The 24,733-nt window shown below is 37.3% G+C and overlaps 1 protein-coding gene across 1 annotated transcript in view; it reads right to left on the reverse strand.

The window, feature by feature from the left end:
* The window catches only part of LOC131685215 (extracellular sulfatase SULF-1 homolog), a 249,304-nt gene extending 230,977 nt beyond the window's left edge, over window positions 1–18,327 (reverse strand). Inside the window, exons 1-2 of the mRNA XM_058968784.1 lie at window positions 18,019–18,327; window positions 3,462–3,852 (exon numbers count right to left, since the gene is read on the reverse strand). The gene's annotated coding sequence lies outside the window, so the exon portion shown is untranslated. The remainder of the gene's footprint in view (window positions 1–3,461; window positions 3,853–18,018) is intronic.
* Window positions 18,328–24,733: the final 6,406 nt, after the last annotated feature.

Genomic DNA, 24,733 nt, shown 5'->3' on the forward strand with positions numbered 1-24,733 from the left:
CAAATGCTCATCAAAATCGATTAGAACCTGCTAGAGTCGAATGGAAATCGTCATTTTTCGTCCAATCAATAAAAAATTAAATAGCAGCCGATGGGAAGGTTGTACCTTCCATTTGAGACTAACTTTGTGCAAATCGGTCCAGCCATCTCTGAGAAACAGAGGTCACATTTTTTTCCACATACACACATACACACACAGACATTTTCCGATCTCGAAGAACTGAGTCGATTGGCATATGACACTCGGCCCTCCCGGTCGGGATTAGATTGACGAATTTTAGAGTGAATGAGAAAGGGGAAAACATTTTTAGCAAATGTTGAAAGTTATGCATTTTTTTGGTGAGCAGTTCTATGTTTCATAAACATTAAATCAATTTTATGTTCGCTTCCTATTAAATAAAGACCCTTATTACAGTACATCTCTACAAAAACGAGCTCAATTTGAAAATAAATCTGAGGATTATGATTGATTACAGAACTCTGGAATTTTCTATTGGAATGTTTTCAGGCAGGAATTTGATATGGATGCAATTAGACAACTGTGAAATCAAGACCAATAGATCAGTTACATATCAAGACCCCATTCCGACAATTTATCAAAAGTCCTCATGATGTTTACAACAACAGGTTATCAATCTACGGATCAGATAATTGTTATTGTAATATTGAATTAAATCAGTCAGCATCAATAAATTTTCAACTTCAATCCAATATTTTTTTGGGTGTATTGGGGGGGGGGGTTGTATTGTCTTAAACCCCGAAACCTTCTCTTGGCTATGCCGTTGCTTGGAGTTATTTATTTCGCTTTTCATTTTCCGATATGTTTCAGATCGATCCGATGGTCACAAGTTTGAAAAATTGCAGTGAGAAGGTTCGTACAAATGAACATTTTTGCACTGATAAGTTATCAAGTTCCTACCAGACAACTTGGAAGTGTTCGGTGATTATTTCTAGCGGTTGCAGATAGAAAAATGAAATACAAAATTCGTTTTATCGTAATAATGTTTGGCTTATTTCAATGGATTATTACTATATTGAACAATAAATAGGCGACAAAGAGTAATCAACAAACAACAAGCCATAACTTTTAAAGTATTCAAAATAGATATTTAATGTCTTCAGCAAAGTTATTCGCAAAAGTAAGAGCTACAAATTTGCTGAAGGCATCATTTTGATATAATCACTTCCAAGAAAATTTGTGATAATATCTCACTCATAGGGGGATTAATCAGCAAAAGCACAATACCAAAAGAAAGGGAATATTACCTCCATTGAATTCTCCGAAGATACTATTGACCTAAAATAAGCCGTTTTGGCGTTAATAATAGATTACATGTTTTTGGTCATATTTCTGGCAATGGGAAATGATAAAAATCTTTCGTCGGCATTTAATGTTAAATATCTCTTTTGATAATAGTCCGATTTCAACAATCTATAGCTTGTTCGAAAGGTATTCGTTAAAGCTGTCTAAATGTATATAAATTGTTAATCTATATTGTCAATTTCGGCAGATAATTTAAAAAACTGCAAAAAACGCCATTTCTACGCATTCAAGCATTCATATCTTGGAAACTAAACATCAGAATCAAAAACAAATTAATAGCGTTCATACTGTTTTTTAGTTCTTTCATTTAAAACTGGTTTGGATAAGATCGGTTCAGCCATTGCTGAGAAACACGAATGAGAATTTGTCCGTTACATACACACACACACACACAGACATTGTCCCAAATCGTCGAGCTGAGTCGATTGGTATATAAGACTCGGCCCTCCGGGCCTCGGAAAAAATCTTGAAAGTTTGAGCGAATTCTATACATTTCTTTTATAAGAAATGTAAAACCAATGAATTAGATTCAGCAGTCAAAATTATTGTTTTAGAATAGCGGTTCCATGAATATGTTCGACAGCCAGAAAGTCTTACGATTTTCTGAGAAATCGAGGGGATCCGAATTACCTCCCACGGTCTTAATTGCCCCGGGTCCCCCTAATAATCGCTGGTATGTGCATTAACATATCTTGATTCGCAAAGAATTCTACTTCACTCGTGTTACGCCTATGACTGTACTTGTCCATGTTTCTTAGCATTTCTTTTCAAAATATGTTGTTTTAACGCTACCTGAGTTTAAAACTTTTTCGTATATCTTGTACGAATTCAATATTCGATTGATAATCCACGAAACAAATCTCAAACTAGTATTAGACGCAACATTTCGCCATTTTGTGGTTTTGTGCCCTTTGAAAGTCCCACTGTGCATCCGATAGCAAAACATTATGAAATTAACAGCAAGGTGGAAAATCGCCTGGAAACTCGGGCTGCAACGTGTAAAGCATGCATGACTTGGAATGGAATAGAACTCGTAAAATCGATCCTTTCATTGGGTTCCCGAGCTAGTTGAACCGAAATGAACTATCGTAAAAAACGAGGAGATAGGTGTAAGCTTTCCTGAATGCATTAGTTATTCAATTCCAAAGGGATCCGGGTTGGGTTTCATCTTCTACCTAACGGTAACTTTTCAGTGACTGGTCACTTCGGTTCGGACGAGCACCAGTTGGTCCTAGCTGCCAAGAATGCTGTCTTTCCTATAAGATACAAACATGATACAGTTTTGTTACCTTAATGACAGTATTTACATGCTTTTCGAACAAGTGTGCACGAGAAAGGAAAATAGAACAAGGATAAAATAGTAGAAGTGTGACGGCCACACCTTTCGCTGCTCGTGAAGTTATTTTCTTCTATAATTACAGGAAAACGTTCCAAACCGTTTTTCGCGCAAAAAGCACTCATGGAACAATTTATTTACTGCTTCACAAAACAAGCGGAGTAACTTAAGCAGTGTGCACATCAATTGCTCTCTGCTCATCTGACTGCCAGCTCGGTTTCAGTATATAGTTGGGGTACGCTATTTTCGTTTATTTCCCACTTTCGATCACGTTTTGCACGTGCAATTTACCGAAGAGCACAGGAAAGACGGCTCAATCCAACAAATGCATCCTGCATCCGCATCGACATGAATCTATGACAGTTGGTATAGTACAACCAACCTACTAACGAATGAGAGGGTCTAGAGGAAAAGGTTTTATATACAGCGGAAATGGTACAGCCAAGACGATTCCCTTCAGCAAAGCATTATTCTGTATTAGAAGCATGCATTCTATGCACTATTAACCTAATTTGGCTTCTGTGTTCCACCAGAAAAATTGAAGTATATTACTATATACAGATAAATTCGTTAACTTTGGTTCGATCATAGTTGTTTTCGGTGAATCAACACGGTTTGGATGTCATTCTATTACAAACAGCTTAATCACACTATCTTTTAAAAACAATAAGTTAAAAGCCATCTTGGTCGACTCCTAGATTAAACTAACATAAAGCGAAGAATCTAGGACGTGAAGCTATTTTTGTTCTCGAAATCCACAGCGAAGAATCTCACTAAACTAGTATTTTAGCAGCATACTTACCAGCAAAACAACTGCTCCACGTTGCACTCGTCGCCCATCATCGCCAATGCTGTCAGATTTTTTTTCTGCCTCTGCCAACTAGATGTTCCAAATCTGAAAACTGGTTCCCTCTTCGCCGGTTTTTCAGCGATACAATAAACCAACCGGTATGAACCTCGGAACATAAATTATTCTAGTAGCACCAACATTAAACATTCAACCTATTCACAAGTTGATTTAACGTCTTCGGACACACTCTTATTCGAACCGTATGGATATTGTAAAAATATTAACTATCTTCTCGGAGATTGGTTGGTGTTGGTTGGTTCTGTAATTCTTTCGATGCTTCACTATTTCACTCATCGATGATCACTGCCTCAAATCTTTCAAACCTGGTTTCGAACAAATCCAGCTACGCAATAGAGGAAAAAACGATTCGATCAAGCATGAAATTATGATTAAAATGCAAACACTACTCGCACAATGTACCACAGACGATACACTATTTGAGATGTCATCGTTTCTCAACGCAAAAAAACGACCGTTCAAACTGCAACGTGTTGTCTGTGCTAGGTCTGGTATATGTAGGGGAATTATGGTTAAAACCGACACCTTAAGCTTAACACTTTTTCTAAGTTGCCACAAAACCAATAAAATTATAATTTTTATGCAGAATTCTTCTTCAGAAAATTCTTAACTAGACTTAATTTTTTCAGCACTTCAAAAAATTAATTTCATTAAAAAATATTGGTTGTAAAACTTGGAAAACAAAGTGACTTTTTGTAAGCACTGCGGGTAAAACCGACACCCCATAGGGGTAAAATCGACACCCGCTTTAATTTATTTTCTCTCCACTTTATTAAAATCTTTATCTTTATTAAACATGAGATATATGCGTGATTAATAAAGTGTGAGTATGTATGATGCAAATATGTGCTTTTTATTGCTTCATCATGTAGTGAGGGGAAGAAAGTTCGAAAGCGTAGTACTATAAATAAGAGTATTTTATGCTATAGGATTATTTATTGATATGAGTATTTCCAAATAATCCTTGCGCACATCATTGCAACCTCCAGTTTCATTTTATTTCATAAGAGAAGATTTTCAAGCGTTCTACGTTCTGCTAATTGGATTCATTCACTTATAAGTGACACACACACTTCTTAGTAAAACTATCTTTTTCAGATTTGATTTTTCGGACTCTGATCATCAACGATCTATTGGAGTATACATAATATCATTGTCTCATTGTGATAAAATTCGTCTATGACAAACCAAGAGAACACTATAAATTCGGTTTGATGACCTTTTTGCAGAAATAGCAAAAGCTTCGATATAATCAGATAAGCAAAAATTCCAATTTTTGATTTTTAAAGAGACTTACAAGAAATAAACACAATAAAAGTATTTCTGTGTGTTTCTGCTAATACTATAGTGTTCTAATAGGCTAATTGAAGTGTCACAAAGATCCCCAGTATTTTGAAATGAATCGCAACTATACACAACCATCTTAACAGGGTGTCGGTTTTACCCTAACCATAGGGTGTCGGTTTTACCCCAACAGTGCACATTTTTTTATAAAAGCAATTAAAAATATTGAATTTTTCAAACTCGTCTTCAATGCACCTAGTTGATCATAGGACAGGCCGATAATAATAGGTACTGAAAAATGGGGTGATTTGAAAAGCTTTCGTTCGGTTAAAACCTTAAAATCTACCAACGAAATTTTACATCCAGACGAGTATGAACGCTGCTGTCGAATGTTTTGTTAATTTTTATGACATTCGGCGCACTAACGTAAATCCAATTTTTCTTCAAATGCTCTAAATAAACGTACTAATAATATTGTATCATTATGAAATGAATAAAAATTTGATTTCTAGGAAAAGTTGTGGGGTGTCGGTTTTACCCACAGTGTCGGTTTTTCCCACAATTCCCCTACGCTCTAAAAGCATCGCGACAATGCGAAACACGCATTTTCACAGCCATAAACCCGCTTCCTCTATAGCCCGACCAACCCCCTCCTTGTCGTCGTGTATTATTCAATATGTTTCCAATACGAAAATGCTGAATTAGATTTTGATGGGTATGTTTTTTGTAAAGTGCACAGAACATTGTTAACCATCACGATATGGCGCATCGTTCCTCCTCCCGTCGTCACCGATGATGATTTGCTTATTAGGTGAGCATTTCTGCTCACCTCAACGGCACTTGCGGATAGAGTGTGGTCAAGACGAATTTGACGTATCTAAACGAACGAAAATTTGATGGATCCAAACGAGCAGAACTTCTTATACTACTGGAAGGAAGTATTGTGATCTTAGTAAATTCCGTTTAAAATTTTTGCGAGCAATTTTGATCACTAGATTATATTTTGGTTCAAAAAAGTAATATTGCATATCTTGTTGCATGGTTGCCATTCATTTTGTTTCATTCGATCTAAAGATTCATAATCATGGCAAACTGTCAAATAGGGTTATGCAATTTTTTTAATTCTCAAAGGCCCCCCTCTCATTATGTGACAAATGTCAAAGTAAGCTCAGATGCAAAATTTCACATCATTTGGACAATTCTAGACTCCCGCCCACTTCGCTTAAAATTTTAAAAAATTGGCACTAAGGGAAAATATGGAGGAAAAATATATTAAATGCTATGACTTTTGAAGTAGCAATCAGAAAATTACAATTTATATCTCATTTTATAGTATTTGTATGAAGATGTTCCTGTTTCTAGAAAAATACGGGAAAGTGGGGTACTGGGTCATTTTGATCCCAAAACCCTCTATTTTTATTAATTTTTCTGCTCCGTTATACAAATCATACATATTTTGCGATTTTTCTAGTGTGAAAAAATCTCAGAAATCGAACGGAACCATTTTGACCTTTGTCCAAATACGAGAAGTTGGGGTCATTGGGCCTTTTGTCATTCATATTAACTTTTATCATTTTCTCGTGCATATATCTCTATTATTCTTTACTCAATTTTAAAAATTTGTACCTTGTTGAACGCGGAAAATCCTTAGAAATAAATTAAATGTAGATTCGTTACCGGTAAAATTCAGAAACATCAAATTATCTGACATATAGTTACGATTTCATATTTTTATTATAAAATCGCACATATTAACTCCATTAAACAACAAAACTCTTATTTTATTTACTACTTTTAGTGTAAAATACGCTTAGGGATCAAATGAGAAAAGTTTCATTCGTGGAAAAATAGGGGAAGTTGAGGTATTAGGAGATTTAATGAAAAAATGTGATTTGTAGAGTTAATGACAAAAAATTTGAAGTTTCTGAATTTTACCGCTAACGAATCTATTTTTGTTGTATTCCTAATAATTTTCCACGTTCAACATTTTATGAAATTGATTGAAGAATAATAGAGATATATGCACGAGAAAATAATAAAATGTAATATGAATGACAACAGGCCCTATAATTCCAGCTTCTCGTATTCGGACAAAGGTCAAAAAGGTTCCGTTCGATTTCTGAGATTTTTTCACATTAGAAAAACTGCAAAATATGTAGGGGAACCCGAGGCTATTCGGACCTACTTAAGCAAATCGCCCTTTTAGGTGGATAGATGTGAGAAAATTTACCGGTCAAAGGTCCTAATTGTTAGTTTGAAACCTCAGCTACATTTTGATGCCATAAAAGATTCATTTCCACCATTCAATGGCAGCGCTAGGCGACGATTTGCAAACCTCTACGTTTTTCCATCCTTTTACAATGTAGGGGTAATTCGGAGCTCCCTACGGGGCAATTCAGACGGTCATTTTTCTTCAATTTTTTGCAATGGAATTATTTTTACCTATAAAGTATTTATAAGAGAGACTTAAGAAGCAAAAAAAATCCTTCACAAAAACTTAATTTGGTATGTCACAGCTGTCGATTGGCGACCCATGTATTTTCTTTGCTGTTCCGAGTGAAACGGTGTGCACAGCCGCAAGCCGCTGAACGGTGGTTGACGGAATAGGGGGTCCGTATAGCCCCGTTCGCTCATTTAGTACAAATGCGGTGAGCGTCTCGAAAATATTTGTGTTTTCACCCAAACAAAAATCATTCCATAAAATAGGAGCCTCAAGCTTTCCAAAACACTTTACCTTATGTTTTTTTCACTTTTATTTGTTGCTTTAATCACGGTTTTTCCATTGCAATGATTTTTATTTTGAGAATGGCAAAAAAAAACGAAACACGTTGTATCTCCTTTCTACAAAGAACAAAGAATCAATTTCAGATTTCAAAATTATTGTTTCAGAATAGCGGTTCCACGAATATGTACGATAGTCAGAAAGTCTTGCTATTTTCTGAGAAATCGAGAGGCTCCGAATTACCCCCACTGTCGTAATAGCCCCGGGTTCCCCTATTATTTGCATCACGGAGAAGAATTTTTTTTCGAAATAGTGGATTTTGGGGCCAAAATGACCCAGTACCCCACTTTGCCGTATTTTTCTAGAAGCAGGAATATCCCCATTCAAAGGTTATTTCCAGTAAAAAGAGATATAAACTGTAATTTTCTAATTGTTGCTTCAAAAGTTATAGCATTTAATATATTTTTCCTCCATATTTTCCCATAGTACCAATTTCAAAAATTTCAAGCGAAGTGGGCGGGAGTCTAGAATTGTCCAAATGATGTGAAATTCGGCATCTGAGCTTACTTTGACATTTTTCACAATTTTTTTTGCAATGCCCTATTTGACAGTTTGCCATGATTATGAATCTTTAGATCGAATGAAACCAAATGAATGACAAACATTGAACACTGTTTGTATACACGGAATAAAACATATTGTTTATTGTTCCATCAACATCAACAAAACAGCTGTTATATTCAACATAAATGTGTGCCTCAATCAACCGAAGGTAAATCGAAGTCCTCTGATGGTTTCCAAATTGGCATAGCTACTGCTAGATGAAGCATTTGAAAAGATTTCAACAACAGTTCAATTTGAGATTGTCAAATAATAGCAGAACCTCTTCTCACACTCACATGGTGATCCAACTATTTGATGAAAGGAAAGAAAATTAGTTTACCCTGCTCTTTTTGAAATTATACTAAAACGCCTACACGTACCTTTAACGTCAACATTCTTTCTAATAGTATTCGAGAAACATAAAATAAATTCAGTCCATTATTGAAAATGCAACTGCTATAGAAAATTTATTCAAATCTGTATAACAAGGAAGCGATTCTTAAAGCTCTGGTTTTTTTCTCATCTTATCTCAAACAATCATGTTTCAAAGTACAAGTCACTGAATCGACCAAAAGAGTCGATTCATTTTAGTGAGTGTATCGGACACGGTTCACTCATCAAACTGAATCGGTTTGCCCATCTCTAATCTTTACATCTATAGACAATATGATCTTGGCAATATGTACGAAGTCGCTCGCGATCAATTTCCGAGAATTCGAAACGAGCAATTCGAACTCCGAACAGCCGGATATCGGGATTATTGCTTCTTATTAACACTTCAATAATCATTTTCAAAGTTTGCAGTACAAAGAAAGCGTACAAAAAGTATAAAAGATATCCCAATAGAGTGGCTCGGATATGACATTTCTCAGCACAGCACTTTTTGAGTTCCTTTTGTGGTCCCAAATGCCTGTGCAAAGTTTGGGAGCGATCGGTTGCTTCCCGGGTTTGCGCATTGCGTTCAAAGTTTGTATGGGATTTTATATGGGGAAATCAATTATTTTGCATTTACCGTAATAAAGATCGCTATGTCACTCAATATGAAAAACCAGCTTTATAAAACTATAGTTCAAACCTTGGTTAACAACTTTGACGAAGACGGTAACTAGCTACGAGTTTTCAAAAATTTGTAATAACGATTTTGAAACTTATGGTTCAATCCAAATGCAGAAATTCATTAAATTCAGTTCCGCAAGGATCAGCTCTAGAGCTGAAGTTATTGCAATAAGTCTGATTTGATTCCGATGGAGCAGTACACAGTGGTCGGAAACGCCAAAAACGTGAACTTAATTCACTAGAGGCCAAACCATCGAATGTATTCACAGGGTGTCTTTGGGGGAATTGTTCGTATGAATATTCCCCAAAATCTGATAACAATTAAAATGAGACATAGCTTACTATGATTGAACTAAAAAAAATAACTTTTTATACTGACGAGATAGAAAGTTGATGTCTTCGACAAAGTTTTGGAAATGCTCGTAGTGAAGAATTTTGTTGAAGAACTTGAGCTTGTAGGACTAAAGGTTACCGATTTATTAGTCGTTTTCTATGGCAAACCCTTTAAATCTAGTTTCTTTAATATAACTTTTTTCATTGTGATTTTTGATGCAAACTATGTTCAAAACAAATGTGTAGGTATCAAAACTACATAATTAGTATATAAAAATACTTATTCATTTCAAAGTTATTAAAGATTTTTACATTTTGAAGTAGAATACTTCTAACGTTTCAACATGGGGGCCCGTTTCAAAATATCGGCTGTGGCAGTCGCGTCAGATTTTGAACGTTCATAACTTCCATCATACTTAATAAAATGATTTGAGGTTTAAGGCAATTTGATCGAAAATATGTTCCGCAATGATGTATTAAAATTTGGAGTATGTATAACATGCATTAATACCGAAAATACTGTGTTTTAAAAAGATCCTTCAAAAACTGCCGGTGAAAATTTTCAGCTCATCTCGGCCAGCGCCGTCAATATGGTGCACCAACCGAACACTTAAATGATGAAAAGTTTTAAATATAGGTTCGCTGCAGATTTGTTTCTATCAACATTCGTATTTGGTTGCTTGGCACGAATGGTTGGCTGTACAATACTGAGAAATATTTGTGAGCTGTACACGACTGGTGGATGAATCAGTTTATGTTGAAACGTGCTACTAGCAGAAGCCATCATTTTCATTTCTGATGGATGTAAGATAGCATACACACACACACACACACACAAAAAACCGATTTCAAATCATCTGACTGAAGCTCGTTCCTGATTGGCTCCCGCTAATTTCATGAACCAAGCCGCAAATCTGGTCAGAAAGAATTGTCATTTCAGTCGGTTTCAGCAAGTCCACTTGTCAGATGTCAATACCGGGAGGGTGATTATTAGGATTCATCTCCATGGATTAATTTGTGCAGCTCCGTATTAGAAAGCAGGAACAATTGGAACAAAAATCTCCCACCCGGAGAATATTTTCTTCGGCAAACAAATTAGCCCTTATCAGCGCTATCGTTCCATTAGAAAGAATTAAATTTGAAAATCATTTCTTTCGCCAACCGCGCAAATAATTGACGTTGGAAAACAAATCGGCAACTTCAATCGCCAAACACTTATGTGGTTTTCGTTTGAGGCGAAACTGAGTCAGTTCCTAACCCCAACTGCTGTCAAAATGTATGAACTGACAGCAGTTGGGGTTAGAACCTGACTCAGTTTCAGGTTCAAGCGAAATCGCCATTAGAAACGATCGAATCATCTTCCCGTCAATGTCACTTTTCTGATTCAAATTTTTGTAGGTATTTTCTTGCTTCCGTCAAATTGGTCAGTTCATTTGTTTTATCGTACATTTTTCGGATATTATTATAGAAAATAACTAATCCGATAAGAGGGAAGTTATTTTCCAAAGCACGAAATGGAAATTTCATTTGTAATTCTTCTGAGAACGATTTTGTGGTCCTAATAAGGACCGTTTGTTGTGATTATATCGCCGATTCCTTGCAAAAACAATGCGACTTCTGTACACGTCTAGTGATGGAGGCAATTTTGAGAGCGCCTTTGTTTGCTGCTGCTAACGGGGAGTATTCCTTCCAGGAACTAACGAAGCGGGTCGCCGGCGACAAACGAACTGATTTCAACGATGATCAATAATTCAAATTGTGATAATAATTAGCGGATTTTTCTCATCGGCAAACAGATTATGCACTTTTCAGTTCCAATAAAAAAGACGAGCATGTAAAGTCTGACAACCGAAGTGATATGGAGTTTCAATTATAAATTCAATTAAAAATTCCTTTCAATATAATTTATTGAAAAGGACCATTGGTTTGTTTTATCGTGGAAGGAAAATACCGTTCACTTCCGATAGCGGCGAATTTCTCACAGGGTGACAGTTCCTGTTCCGTAGCATTTGGCTCCTCAACGTCACCAGCGATTGAGGTACTTTCGCGGATGGTTTTCGTTGCTGTCTGCTTGCGGACGACCTGTTTGGTACGGGCTATGGCGCGGAAATTACTGCTATTCTGGTGTACAACGAATGATGAGAAAACCGACCGACCAATATTTACGCGCGAATACGCACTACTATCACTCTCTTGCTCGCTCGTTTTCGTGCCATGCACTTTTTCATTCCTTTCTGCTACTAATACTAGCATAACCTAAACGAATACGCGCCTTTCCCCCACCATCCATTTAGTGGGCAGTGTTGCCAAACGCATTTTCAGCGTTTCATCAATAAAATTTCAACAATATTTTCAAAGAATGTTGCAGATTTGAAAAGAAGAAAACTAGTTGACGATGGAGAACTATCCCCAATTTTGATTTGTTAATTTTAATTTCTTAACCATAATTATCATAACGAATCATTTGAAAATTTCCAAACGCCACCTTTCTTTAATTGATCCAGCAATTTAATATTTTCACCATAAGATGCAAAAAGAAATCATAAACGGTTTATAACGCTACAGCTCCACCAATCATGTCAGTATCGCACCCATGGACAACATTTCATTCCGAAAATAGAGAGCAGAAGTCAGCAGCATCCAACGAGAATCGAATCCAGCGTATCATTCGCCAAAGCGAACAAACGGTCCTTTTCAGGACCTCCATTATTTTAATGAAGAATTAATTAGAAGGCTTTCCCTTTTCCGCAAAATCCCGTTGATAACCTACATATCCATTTAAATAATCCTAAGTGTATTCTACTTCACTCCGGTTATGTCTCTGACATTACCCACCCATTTTTTACACCAACTTCAACTACGTATAAGAAAGTAAAGTGCAAACCAAAATGCACGAACAGGCACTTTTTTAACTGTGTAAACTATGCACAATAAAACTAAGAAGGTTTGGTGCGTGTCCCTCTAGAACCCTATGAATAGGGTAAGCTTACTTTATCATGTTTTTTGGCCTTTTCCGTACAAAAATCAGCAAAAAAAAATTTTGAAGTTTTTTTACCCCAATACTTGAAATTTTTGGTTTGATATTCAATTACAAGTATTTTTTTCACTTAAACCTGAATATTTCAGATTTTATAAACGTGGGAGCAAAAATGTGAAGTTTTTAATCAAAGGCGACACGTCGGTACGTTCAACCTGTTCATTGAACACGTAAGCCAAATCAGACGAACCGAAACCCATTTTGAGTTTAAATTAACTGCAGTATGTACCACGCAAAATATTTTCAACGAAGGAAAAAATCTTCAAGCAGTAAAGCTGCACATTCAGATTGGAACGATAAGCCATTCTAGCGTCTCCAGTTGAATTTCAGAAATTTTCCGTCTTCATTGTTTCATCGGTTCAACCTCAAACATGCACGCATATCGTACTCTCACCACATGCTTTGAAAGAAGCAGCAGCATGGGTGATGGTTGAAACAGCAGTGTGAGAGCCAAGAGCGATGGCTTTTTCTATTCTCTTTTGCACTGGTTCGAATCAAATATTGAACCAGCGTGCATTGTAGTGATGTCCACATGCTCGTTAGAGCTCTGTGTGCGAAACGAGAGCGCTTTATAAATTTTAAACACGTTTCGCACCTGTGCCGTACGTTAACATCCGTCGGCCGAACGCTTTTCTTGGGTAATCTAACCAGATCTTTGTCCACTTGGGACACACAAGTTATAAGCGCATATGGATTTACTTGGTTCGACGATAATAACGAACCATCTATTTTTGCTTCGTAGAAATTGTTTGCTGTTTGCATTTACATATGGGTCATTCCATGCGAAGTGATCAAGACACGTGTAATCGACCTTCACGGATTTGAACCAAATTTGGAGGAATTGTTCATCTAGGGCCAATATATAAAAACCCAAATTTTTGTGTCAATTGAACCACCCCTTGGGACATGGAAGCACCCCCCGTTTTGACAATCTGCCAAAACCCTTGATTTTCTTTTGATCATATCTCCGGTTCTATTTACTCTAGAATCTAACCGAAAGTCGGCTTTTGAAGAAAATTGTTCAAGGAATCTAGAAAAAATATTAATTTTTGGCGGCAGTGCTGCCAACTATGCGATTTTTTCAATTAAATATTAAAAGGTTGTTTTTCTCTCAATACATATATTTTAATTTTGAAAATTCTAATGCCATCGTGTTTCTCAGACATTTTTACATAAAAAACACTTATAATCTCAATATAATTCGAGCGGATCATGAGATACGCCGTTTTGAATAGAAAAAATCGCAATTTCCCATATAAAATCGCAACCGCACCACACTAAAAAACCAACTTTAGTATTCTGAGTTCAAACATAATTTTTCGTGAAGTAGACGAGAAATGATGACAAACTACGTTTTTGGTTTGCTTCTAGCAGATCAGGGTCGATTTTTATGACCATTTGATGATTTTCTCAATTTTGGCCAATAAAAATGGATTTTTATATGAGAAAATGAGTTTTTCCCTTCAAAACGGTATATCTCAGGATGCGCTCATATTATATTGGGATGATAAGTGTTTTTCATGTAAGAATGTCTGAAGAACGCAATGGTATTAGAATTTTCAAAATTAAAATATATGTATTGAGAGAAAAATTAACTTTTATAATTAACTGAAACAATCGCATAGTTGGCAGCACTGCCCCCAAAAATTTATATTTTTTTTCTAAATTCCTTGAACAATTTTCTTCAAAAGCCATCTTGCGGTTAGATTCTAGATTCTGGCCCCTGATGAACGATTCCTCCAAATTTGGTTCAAATCCGTGAAGGTCGACTTCAAGTTTGCATCTTTTTTTGATCACTTCGCGTGGAATGACTCATATTGAAAACATGTCTACTGAAAATGTAAAATGGGCATAACTTCAAAAAAGATTTTGTTCGAATCGTTTCGCGTTCTATTGTAATAATGTTAAGTCTCTTTCTTACGACATTTTGCAAGCAAAATAAATTTTCTGGATTCATTGAATTGAATATGGAACATTTAAATGTCTATCCTATTTGGTGGAAATCATATATATTTAAAATAATTGGTTACTTGTCGCATCATTAAGATTTTAAACAGGTTAATAAATGTGTCAACCTACCTTATACGGAAGGAGGGATAATCATCTGTGTAAAAAATAGAATCTTTTTTTTCACAGGTTAATTCGAATCATAACATGATTTATGAATATTCAATAATGCCTTTAGACATGATTGTGTTGTTTAAATTTAACTTAAGGAATCTTTTCAATGCGAAGTAATTGGTTGCCTACACGGATATTTTATATATTTTTGTTATTCTCTACGGGACTCTCTTGAATTAGGTATTACACAAGATGTTTGTTTGACGATTCACCGATGGGTTTCGACAACAAATTTGTTTTGCTCGACTCCTGCGATCACAAAAACATCAGAAAAAAGCGTCCGACGAACATCTTTCATTGGTCTTATTAGTTTGATGTTAGAATCAACGATTTTGAGGGACTTTGTGGTATTGAACAGGTTGACGGTGGAACCACGCGTCGCCTCTGTGTTTAATATCATTGGAGATCACATTCTAATATATACTCAAATAGACATGTCATAATGAATTTAATGCTTACAAAAGGATGTCATACCATTAATTACTAAATTTTACGAAAAAAAATCGAAAAAAAAAATTTCATGCTGATTTTTGAATGGAAAAATTAAAAAAAACATAACAACTTACCCTATTCATAGGGTTCTAGAGTGCCACGCACCAAACCTTCTTAGCTTTATTGTGCATAGTTTAGACAGTGAAAAAAGTGCCTGTTTGTGCATTTTGGTTTGCACCTTTCTTTCTTATACGTAGTTGAAGTTGGCGTAAACAAATGTAAAAATCTTCAATAATTTTGAAACGAATAAGTATTTTCACATACAGTTTTCAACAATATTATGTAGCTTTGATACCTACACATTTGTCTTGAACATAGTTTGTACGAAAAATCACAATGAAAAAAGTTATATTAAAAAAACTAGATTTAAGGTAGAAAAACTCTAGTAAGAGAACTGCGGAGAGAAAAACAGCATTTTTGGCAACGTATGCCCCGGCATTGTATGGCAACACGTCCAATGTTATAAGGATAGGCAATGTTCGATTGGATTCGTTTTTTGACAGCTAAACGCGAATCCAATCGATCCAAAATGGAGTCTCCGCAGTTCTCTTTCTAGAGTTTTTCTAATTTAAGGGGTTTGCCATAGAAATCGCCTTATAAATCGGTAACCTTTAGTCCTACAAGCTCAAGTGCTTCAACAAAATTCTTCACTATGAGCATTTCTAAAACTTTATCGAAGACACCAACTTTCTATCGCGTCAGAATAAAATTAATTTTTTTAGTTCGATCAAAGTAAGCCCTGCATAATTTTAATTGTTATCAAATTGTGGGGAATATTCATACGAACAATTCCTCCAAAGACACCCTGTGAATATACTCGATGGTTTGGTCTCTAGTGAATTAAGTTCACGTTTTTTGGCGTTTCAGACCACTGTGCAGTGCTGTCAGGGACAGTTTACGTTGACGACAGAAAATAAATTGCGAGGGAAGCACTTCTCTTCTTGAAAAAAAGGCTTTTCGTGTTTTCGACCCTGCCATTTCCAAGGAAAAATAATTTTGAAACCCTACATACACTAGAAAAAGCTGGGCATGAAAGGGTTAAAGGTGAAACATGATTTTTTGATATAAGTTCGTTGGTTTGCAATATTATTGAGAACTAATAAAGACTGTCAATTTAGACTGTCTTTGATTATCTCTTCCATGCAATTGGAGTATTGTAAATATTCTAGGTAAATTGTAATGAGCATTAAAATGTAAAAATAGAGCAGTTTGTAGCTCTGCGAAAGAAGCACATATGGTCGGTGTTAAGGCAGACCGGACTAAGTCGCAAAACATCAAAAAATGAGAAAATGATAGCACTGGATAAACCACTTCGTCAGCTACATCCGACTTTTGTCAGATTTTAAATATGTAACAATAAACAAGAATTATGGCAAAAAAATATTTCCAATTATAATGTAAAGGATGCTGCGATTCAAACTTGAAACTCGTTTTTCTCGAAATCAATATTTTGTCACTTAGTCCGGTCTGACTTAATACCGACCATATCTTACTCAAAACAGGTTTTTCGTGTTTCATGACCCGAAAAATTCTAAGGAAAAATAGATTTGAAACCCTAGATACGATAAAAAAAAAGTTGGTTAGGAAAGGGGCGAGCGAAACTAATTTTGATTAGTATTGCGCACTTCCCACTGACCTGGATTTCGCACTTTCAAAGTGTGTTTCAAGTGACAGAGATGATACCTCATAGACAGACCAATCGACCTAACCAGTCTATAAGAATTTAAAAGAAGAATGGTAAGTGCGCAGTGCGATTAGAATCCAGTTTTTAGTGCCACAAGCAACAGCTAAGGATAAACCTGTAGAAAAGGTGAAATACATCGAGATTCGAAAGGATTCTTCGTAACTGTTCTTATCCTCGTTTCAAGCTATATTGGATTTGCCTATTTTCAGTTGAAACAATGGGTACCTATCATTTGCAATATTGCTCGATTCTAAACCCCAAAAACATTACAAGGACTACCTTAATTCCATATCAACATTAGAATAGGGCTAATAAGATTTGTAAACAAACTTTTGTTTTGCTGATTTCTCTTAATTTGTTATATTTTCAACCCAGAAGACATTTGAAATGGATTCTACCAAGGTTAAAGATGTTGATTCATGTGTATCTTTCATGAATTTCGACTCGACAGGGGAGTAATGAGCGAAATAAGTTTGTTTATGAAAATCCCATTAGCCCTTTTGAAGAATTGATATTGAATTAATCACAAGTAACTACCACCAAAACGTGCGTAACAGCTACGATGTTCGAAAAATAACGCTTCTGATAACATCTTTAGCATACGAAATGTTCTTTTCTGCTCATAAGTTCTCAATTATTCCGACAGCATTTATTCAGCACGACTTTAGAATGTGTAGTTCTATTAAATTTGACTCGCTTGTTGACATTTCAAAACCTCACCAGCTAGGCTGCGTCTAATGAACCAGACAGAAGTACGAGCGCACAAACACTAATCATAACAACAAACATTCTGGCAGTACGCAAATAGTCCGTTTTCTTCCAGTAGATCGTCTGTCGAGTCGTTAAAATATCGCCAGCTTCGTCGTCCTCTCCTTGATCAACACACGACACACTTTGAATCCCGGATTCACCGGGCACAGCTTCACTAAACTACCGGCAGCGCGGACAAGAACACAACCGAATAAAGAAACAACCAATATGTTTTTATACACACGCACACACAGTATCAACAAGAAGCCCAAAATGCCAGCAGCCACCCAGTTCCGATCAATGATTGCGCATCGCTCTAAACCGGCCAGTCTCCATTTCCCGCGAGCCTTTCCTTGGCTATCGCTTCAACAACCCGCACCCGGCAAATCAGCTGCCTGCTTCCAAATACCTGCCACACAATCTGCACGCGGGCCACTTTCTACTAATAATTGTTTTCAAACTCCACACTAAAAGTGCATCCCGCAAAAGGGCATTATGCTGAAGCTCGGCGGCACTGCAACAAGACACCAACTCATGCTTCTCTGTTTTCCCTTCTGCCGATGACACTTGCTACGCGGAGCGACACACTCCACCACCTCCCCACTCTATAATTAGGAGAGCACGTTTCGGACTGAACGCGGTTTCAAAACACTGCGCGACTGCACTCGACCACGGCCACACTACAACTGCGACTGGCCTGTTGTACTACAGACAGGATTGGGTCCATCTGCTGCTTCTGCTTCACACCGAACCGAATGCCTCTGGAGCAGCAAATAACCTGTTTGGCATGCCGTGCCGACTCTGTCCTCGCCGCACGCGGCGATATGCTTTCACCAATTGGTGTTGGTGTGCGGCGCTAGCACCAATACAGCAACCAGAAAGCGTCAAATCAACAACGAATCGAACGCTTTCCGCTAGCTTTTGGCGCGGAAAGCTTCACCGTTCGATCGTAGATGGCGTTAGAGGTCAAATATATGGCCTTCGCGGATGACGCAGGTCTAATTTAACCCTGAAACGGGTCCGCTTAATATTCTCGAGTTTCAAAGAACTTATAATTGAAATAATCCAACGATTTCGGGTTTTCAATTCTCTCACTTATAAAACGGCAAAAAGAGGCATTTAATTTCACTGGGTCTTGTTTCTTTGAGTTACGATTTTTCAAATACAACATACACTCTTGTTCTTGATCACGACGTTTAGAATCATTACGATCAAATCCATTGTATACAGGCGTGGCTCAGATTGTACTTTGGCATTCGTAAGATGAATCTCACATGAGTGGTATTAGGTTAGAATAAATAGGGATCTTTAGGGGTGTGCGGGTTAAGGCATATTCTGATGCAGATTAGTACCGTGAGTTAATATCTCAGTCCTTTTTCATTTTTTTGGCCCAAAACTATTGAAAAAAACATTTTTTAGTTTGTTTCCTTTTAGGACAATAACACATCCAAACCCATGAGACTTGCACGACTCTATAGGTTGCCTTATCAGATCTACCATAGTTTGCAGATTAAACTTGGGATGGCAGGCTGCTAGCGGATTGACAAAGTACCAGATCATGCTGTGTGGGGTGCTGTCCCGGTTAACAATGAGGCGAACGAGATATTAGCAGATACGTCATTTAGTAGGACAACTGTCAGTTTGCTGGTTGAATTTAATTTGGTTTTTTTTTTAATTTAAAAATCATAAAATAATAATTAAGGCTTAAGAATGATATGAGTGTACTCGTAAGGACACCCGCTACCAATACATATGAAAAACTGGCACAATTTTTCCAAATTAAAGATCCCTATTATAAGTAAGAATTTGTGCCCTTTACGTAGAGTGGTTTCACCGACAATTTTTTTCCTGGGGAGATATTTTGGTGTTTACTCAATTTTTCCTCCTTAGGGAGGAATATCCCGTATAAATAAATACCATTCCAGAAATCTTCGAAACCATTTCCAAACTATTCGTATAATGCTCACCATATTGGGAATACTACTGATATATTTCACCATTGTAATTGAACTGTTATACTACCATACCCATTTTAGTTACCATTTCCAATACCTTCCGTGTATACTATATTGGAGATTTGTATACTACATTGTCCTTTGGCGCCCGAGGTTAGTATTGCTCTGGTGGGCTTTGTTATTCGTATATCTGTTTACCCAAAAATCTGTAGTTTAAGATGGTCAAAAATCCTCGTCTAACAATATTACGGAGATAACACAATTGGATAAAGTGTTAGTCCACTTAGTGTCAACGGAGCATTCTTCAGAAGATGGCGAGAGCAAAATAATATTTCATCAATCGATAGAATTGAAATGTGAAGGGGAAAAGATTTTTTTCTCTAGCTAATATTTTATCCATCGCTAAACCTAAAATATGCGTTCCACCATAATCTGTATGGTTCTTGAATGGTATGTTGTCAAAATGTATTTGGAAAACAGCACATTTTGGTATGGTGACTGTTCTTAACAACCCGTTGTTTGTACGGTCGAATATGGAAAAAGGACACTGGTTATGTTCGATATTATACTAGGCAATGTTAATCTATTGTTGAACGAACCATATTGAAAATTGTTTTGAAACGATTGATGCAATGGTTGGCATATGGTACACATTTATGAGGGATGCCATAGTGCAGAATAAATCGTCTTGCTTTCATCATACCGTTCGTTCCGCTCCCATAGAATCGTGCGAACGCTATTGTCGTAATAGACCTTTCTCGTCAAAAAAATTTATATGCAGAACAGCTTCCGTTTTCATCGCTGGATCGATTCTGAATACTGCCACGTTAATTTGGTGTCTCTAACTATTGAAACAATCAAAAATTCTTCGAACTTCCCATTTTACTCTGTATTCCCCTGTCCAATTTTAACTCGATTCTCCATACTTTTACACCATTTGGATGAACTTCGAGTGGGGAATATGAAATAAAGTAACGGCGGGTAGCCTATAACAAAGTTCCAGTAGCCTACCGCTCGCCGGCATCAATTTTAATCTGGCTATTCACCGTTTCGTTTACTGGGTATGAACTCCAAGAGTTCATTCCAATTTGTCAAAAACATTGTTTTGACGTAGATAAACCCCAAAACAGTGTTGCAGAATATACCGATTTATCGATATCTAAACCGATTTTTAATTTCAATACCAACAAAGTTACTAAAAATACCGATTCCTTTTTTCTTACCAATTATTTCTTATATGCACTACGAGCTGACCTGAAAGCCCTCGAATCATCACGCTGACGCCGATTCCAAGCTCTTCTCATATCCATCTTCATTCTTTCAAGCTCAGCCCTCCACCACGGGGTTCACCTAGTCGTTTTAACAGTACGAAGTAAACAAGCTTCTTCGTATGATGCTACTATGAATGAGTTTGTCGTATCCACGACGTCATCTAAGTCGTCTAGTTGACTAATAGTTGGAAAATATCCATGAAATTTAGTAACCAAATTGGAGTTGTCCAATGCTATGGAAGTTTTATCTTCCTACATGAGTCAGGATAAATTCATAGTTGCTGTACGTTTATGCTGGAGATTAATTTGTGCTATTCTAACCATTGTTGATTAGAGAACTGCACATTTCATTTCCAACATAAATTGCACAATTAGAGGACACCAAGCAAGTTGGGCTGTTAACGCATATAGCGAGCCATGTCAGGTTTAAATGGTATACGATCATTGGATTCCCACGATTTGCGAAGAAAATAATGGTCCACTGTGTCAGAGATTCGCAAAACCCAAAATGCTCCGTGCGTGACTGGCATACGAACTACACCTTGACTTAGGGTCTCCTACTTTCAGTCTCCTCCTACGACATGGGAGCAGGAACCCAGTGGCTCAATTCTTGGCCAGATACCAGACGGCAGGTTCGTCTGTACACATCGAAATTTGATAATCGAAAACGTTCAAAATTTCACCGAACTACCATCAGCCGAGAGTCTCAGCAAGCCAACAAAGATTCGGCAAAATTAAGCGGATCATCGGTGAAAAAACTTGGGTGCGTAGAGTGAACGTTCCGCTGCGTAATTTGGCATACTGGGGAGTTCGCCCAATTTTTCCCAGGTTCCGTTTGCCATTGAGAATATTTTAAACCCCCTCAACAATTTTACCCACAGCACGGGTCGCATGACACTATGGAATTAGGGTTCCCTGTTTGGTGGGTTTTTACCACTGGAACAGGTAGTCCGTAGTGCAATTCTTAGCCGGTTGAAACAACCACTACCGACACTACACGGCTAGGCTGTTCGGAGAAAGAAGCTGACATTGAAGTACAACTTCCATAGATGGCCGAACAACCGATAAATGCTGTTTGGAATCGAGATTCCAGTCCACAATTAATATTTTTTCCTTCTCCAACATCCGGGGTTGACACAACAAACGACCCGTTAGTTTACGATTTATCAATACGGTATTGCTGAACGATATGAACTGGAACCGGCTTTTAACTTTAATCCTGTGCACTTGGTCCTTTCATCGACGATTCCTGCCAGAGACAGAGAACCCAGCAACAAATCTTTCCACATTTCATAGTTATGCCTATGAATTTCGCCTTCTTCCGGTGGCTTGCATTCCCGGATATTTACCGATGATACTGATAACTGGTTCATGGAGGATACAAAGCGATTGGATTGTTTACGTTTTTGTGGCTTCCAACGTTTGCAAACCGTGTGATCTGTCACACCTGTTCATACCACATTGGATCAACTCGACCAATTTCGCAGTCAAAAAAATGCGGACGGTCAGGCGATTTAAACAGTTTGACGTTTGACTCAACTCGCCGGGCCCATATTATTGGCTCGAATCAAAACTCGTCGAAATGTCAATTGACGATAGATTCATCCGGAGTGTTCATTTGTGTTTACATTTTGCTAGCGTTGCCAATTTTATTTTGTGTCCAGCACCCAATGTGGCTACGCCACATCGCTTTTGCGCGTGCTGTCCGACTTCGCTACCGCTCAGTCGGACTTAAACTAGGGATAGCCCCTATGTTTGAGTAAGCCGGGCAAACGAGTGGATCACAGGTTCGCTTGCTTCCGATGGCGGGTCGGTGGCCACCTCGTCCGGCGGATCCTCAGCGGCTTTGCGCCGCTTCGGTTCCTAGGCCTCGGTTATGCGGCTAAGCCGCATCGAAAAGGTACCCCTTAAACATTCTAACTTGAATCGGTTGTGTCACCGGAGCCAGAATACGAATTAGAACCAGCCAGCATTCCGACTGAGTTAAACTGGGAAGTTTAGTAAAATTTAATCTGGAAATAAATTTTTTTTGGCAACGCTCCAGCACTCCGTTGATTTCACCACCTGGGCGCCAGGTTGACGATATGAAATGAACTTTGTTTACTTTCGACAAGTTTTGATTCGAGCCAACAACATCCAGCCCAACTCGCCTGTGCTAATTGCTGCTAGGAACAAATGCAATTTTCTAATGCGATTTAAAGGCAATTTCAATACTTTCATGTTTGGCTTAAGCTTAAAATTGTTTTTTGAAACAATTGGCGTGTTCTCGCTTGTATTTTGTTTGTCTAGTGCACGTCATTTAGCCAACGAATGTGGGAAATTGTGGGATCGTGTGTAAGTATAGTAGATCAAGATCTCTGACCTAAAGTCTCATGTCGTTTTTGCTTGAGGCAGAAACTAACTCAGTTTCGGACCTAACTGCTGTCAAACCGTTTGTTTAAAAACCAGTTTCGAACCTAAGTTATGCGCCACTGAACTGTAAACCGAGTTGGGTTTCAACCTGAAATATATTTCGGGTTCGCTCACACCACCGCTGTGGTGCGAGAACCCAGCTCAGTTCCATTGAAAACGTTTGTTTGAAGCAACTAACCTGGGTTAGTGTCTAGGTTCTCAATCGAAAACGACATTTTTGAACGTCAGTTTGTGGTAAGTTTTGGTGTGCAATACCAATTTAGCCATTGATTTTTCCTATAGTTTGGTGGTGATTACCTAGTATACTGATAAGTTTATGTGAGTAGATAATGAATCCGAAAATATGTATTATTAGTAATTCTTATATTAGGCAATTAAGGGCGATTAAATGGCGCGTTCCGTGGGCGATTTTGGGGTTGTTTAAGGGCGGGTAGGGCGGCAAAAAATGACGGCGGCAAGTAACCCTAATGTTGCATTTGAAATAGCCATTTACTGGCAAATTGAAGGGCAATTAGCGCATCCTAGTTGGCAAATAGACCCCCGTTAGCCAGCAACTTGCCCTTTTTGTTTGGGTTGCATTATCGGTTTCGATCGAAAGAATCCGTTTTTCGAACATCGCTCGATTCAAACGTCAAAGCAATTTTCTATTACGTTCGAACGCTCGCGCCAGTCAGCAATCTATGGTTTGGTACATTAAAATATTTTTTTTTCGACGCTCCGTCAGTGATTCATCCTTTAGTATATTCGCATATTTGCGCTTTTCCACTGTGAAATATACTGCTTTCGTAGGGAGGTTTGTTGCGGTGCATTACTAGGACCAACGTGAATGTGATACTAAGATAAAAACAGGTGGGATAAGGAATAATAATGTCGTAATTTATTTCTTTTGTGATTAACAATTGTTTATTCTTACTAACTACCTTATAGCTACACACCATTACAAAATTATAAACTATAGAATTTCATCGAAATCCAAGTAGGTGGTGAAAATATAGTAGACAAATAATATACCAACTCTTCGAATCGATAGGATTTTTACTTTTGCTCGGTTTCAAAAGTGCGATCAAATGTAGAAGTTATTGAAATTATTGAAATTTCAGTGGTTGAATGTCATAAAACAATTATCGGGCACAGTGCTTACTATATTACACGGAACTGCAACAAAACTTAGTCTGGTAACTCCAGAGAGGGAAAAAACGAATTTCTAAAACATATCCGAAATTATAGTGGTTTGATAGTTTAACGTAAATATTCTAAAACGACCTAGTTTTGAAGAGATTCGCAATGTCATTAAATACAAATTAAATATTCTAAAACGACCTAGTTTTGAAGAGATGAACAAAGCCACTATTGATAATTCTTTAGACAAAAAAAAGAAAATAACATCATGGTGGATCCAGAGAAGAAAAAGAAAAAGAGATGAAAAATCGGATTGACAATTTAACGCAAATATTCTAAAACGACCTAGTTTTGAACATGAAAATAC

The sequence above is a fragment of the Topomyia yanbarensis genome, chromosome 2 (assembly GCF_030247195.1).
Source record: "Topomyia yanbarensis strain Yona2022 chromosome 2, ASM3024719v1, whole genome shotgun sequence".
In the NCBI taxonomy this organism is placed as follows: domain Eukaryota; kingdom Metazoa; phylum Arthropoda; class Insecta; order Diptera; family Culicidae; genus Topomyia; species Topomyia yanbarensis.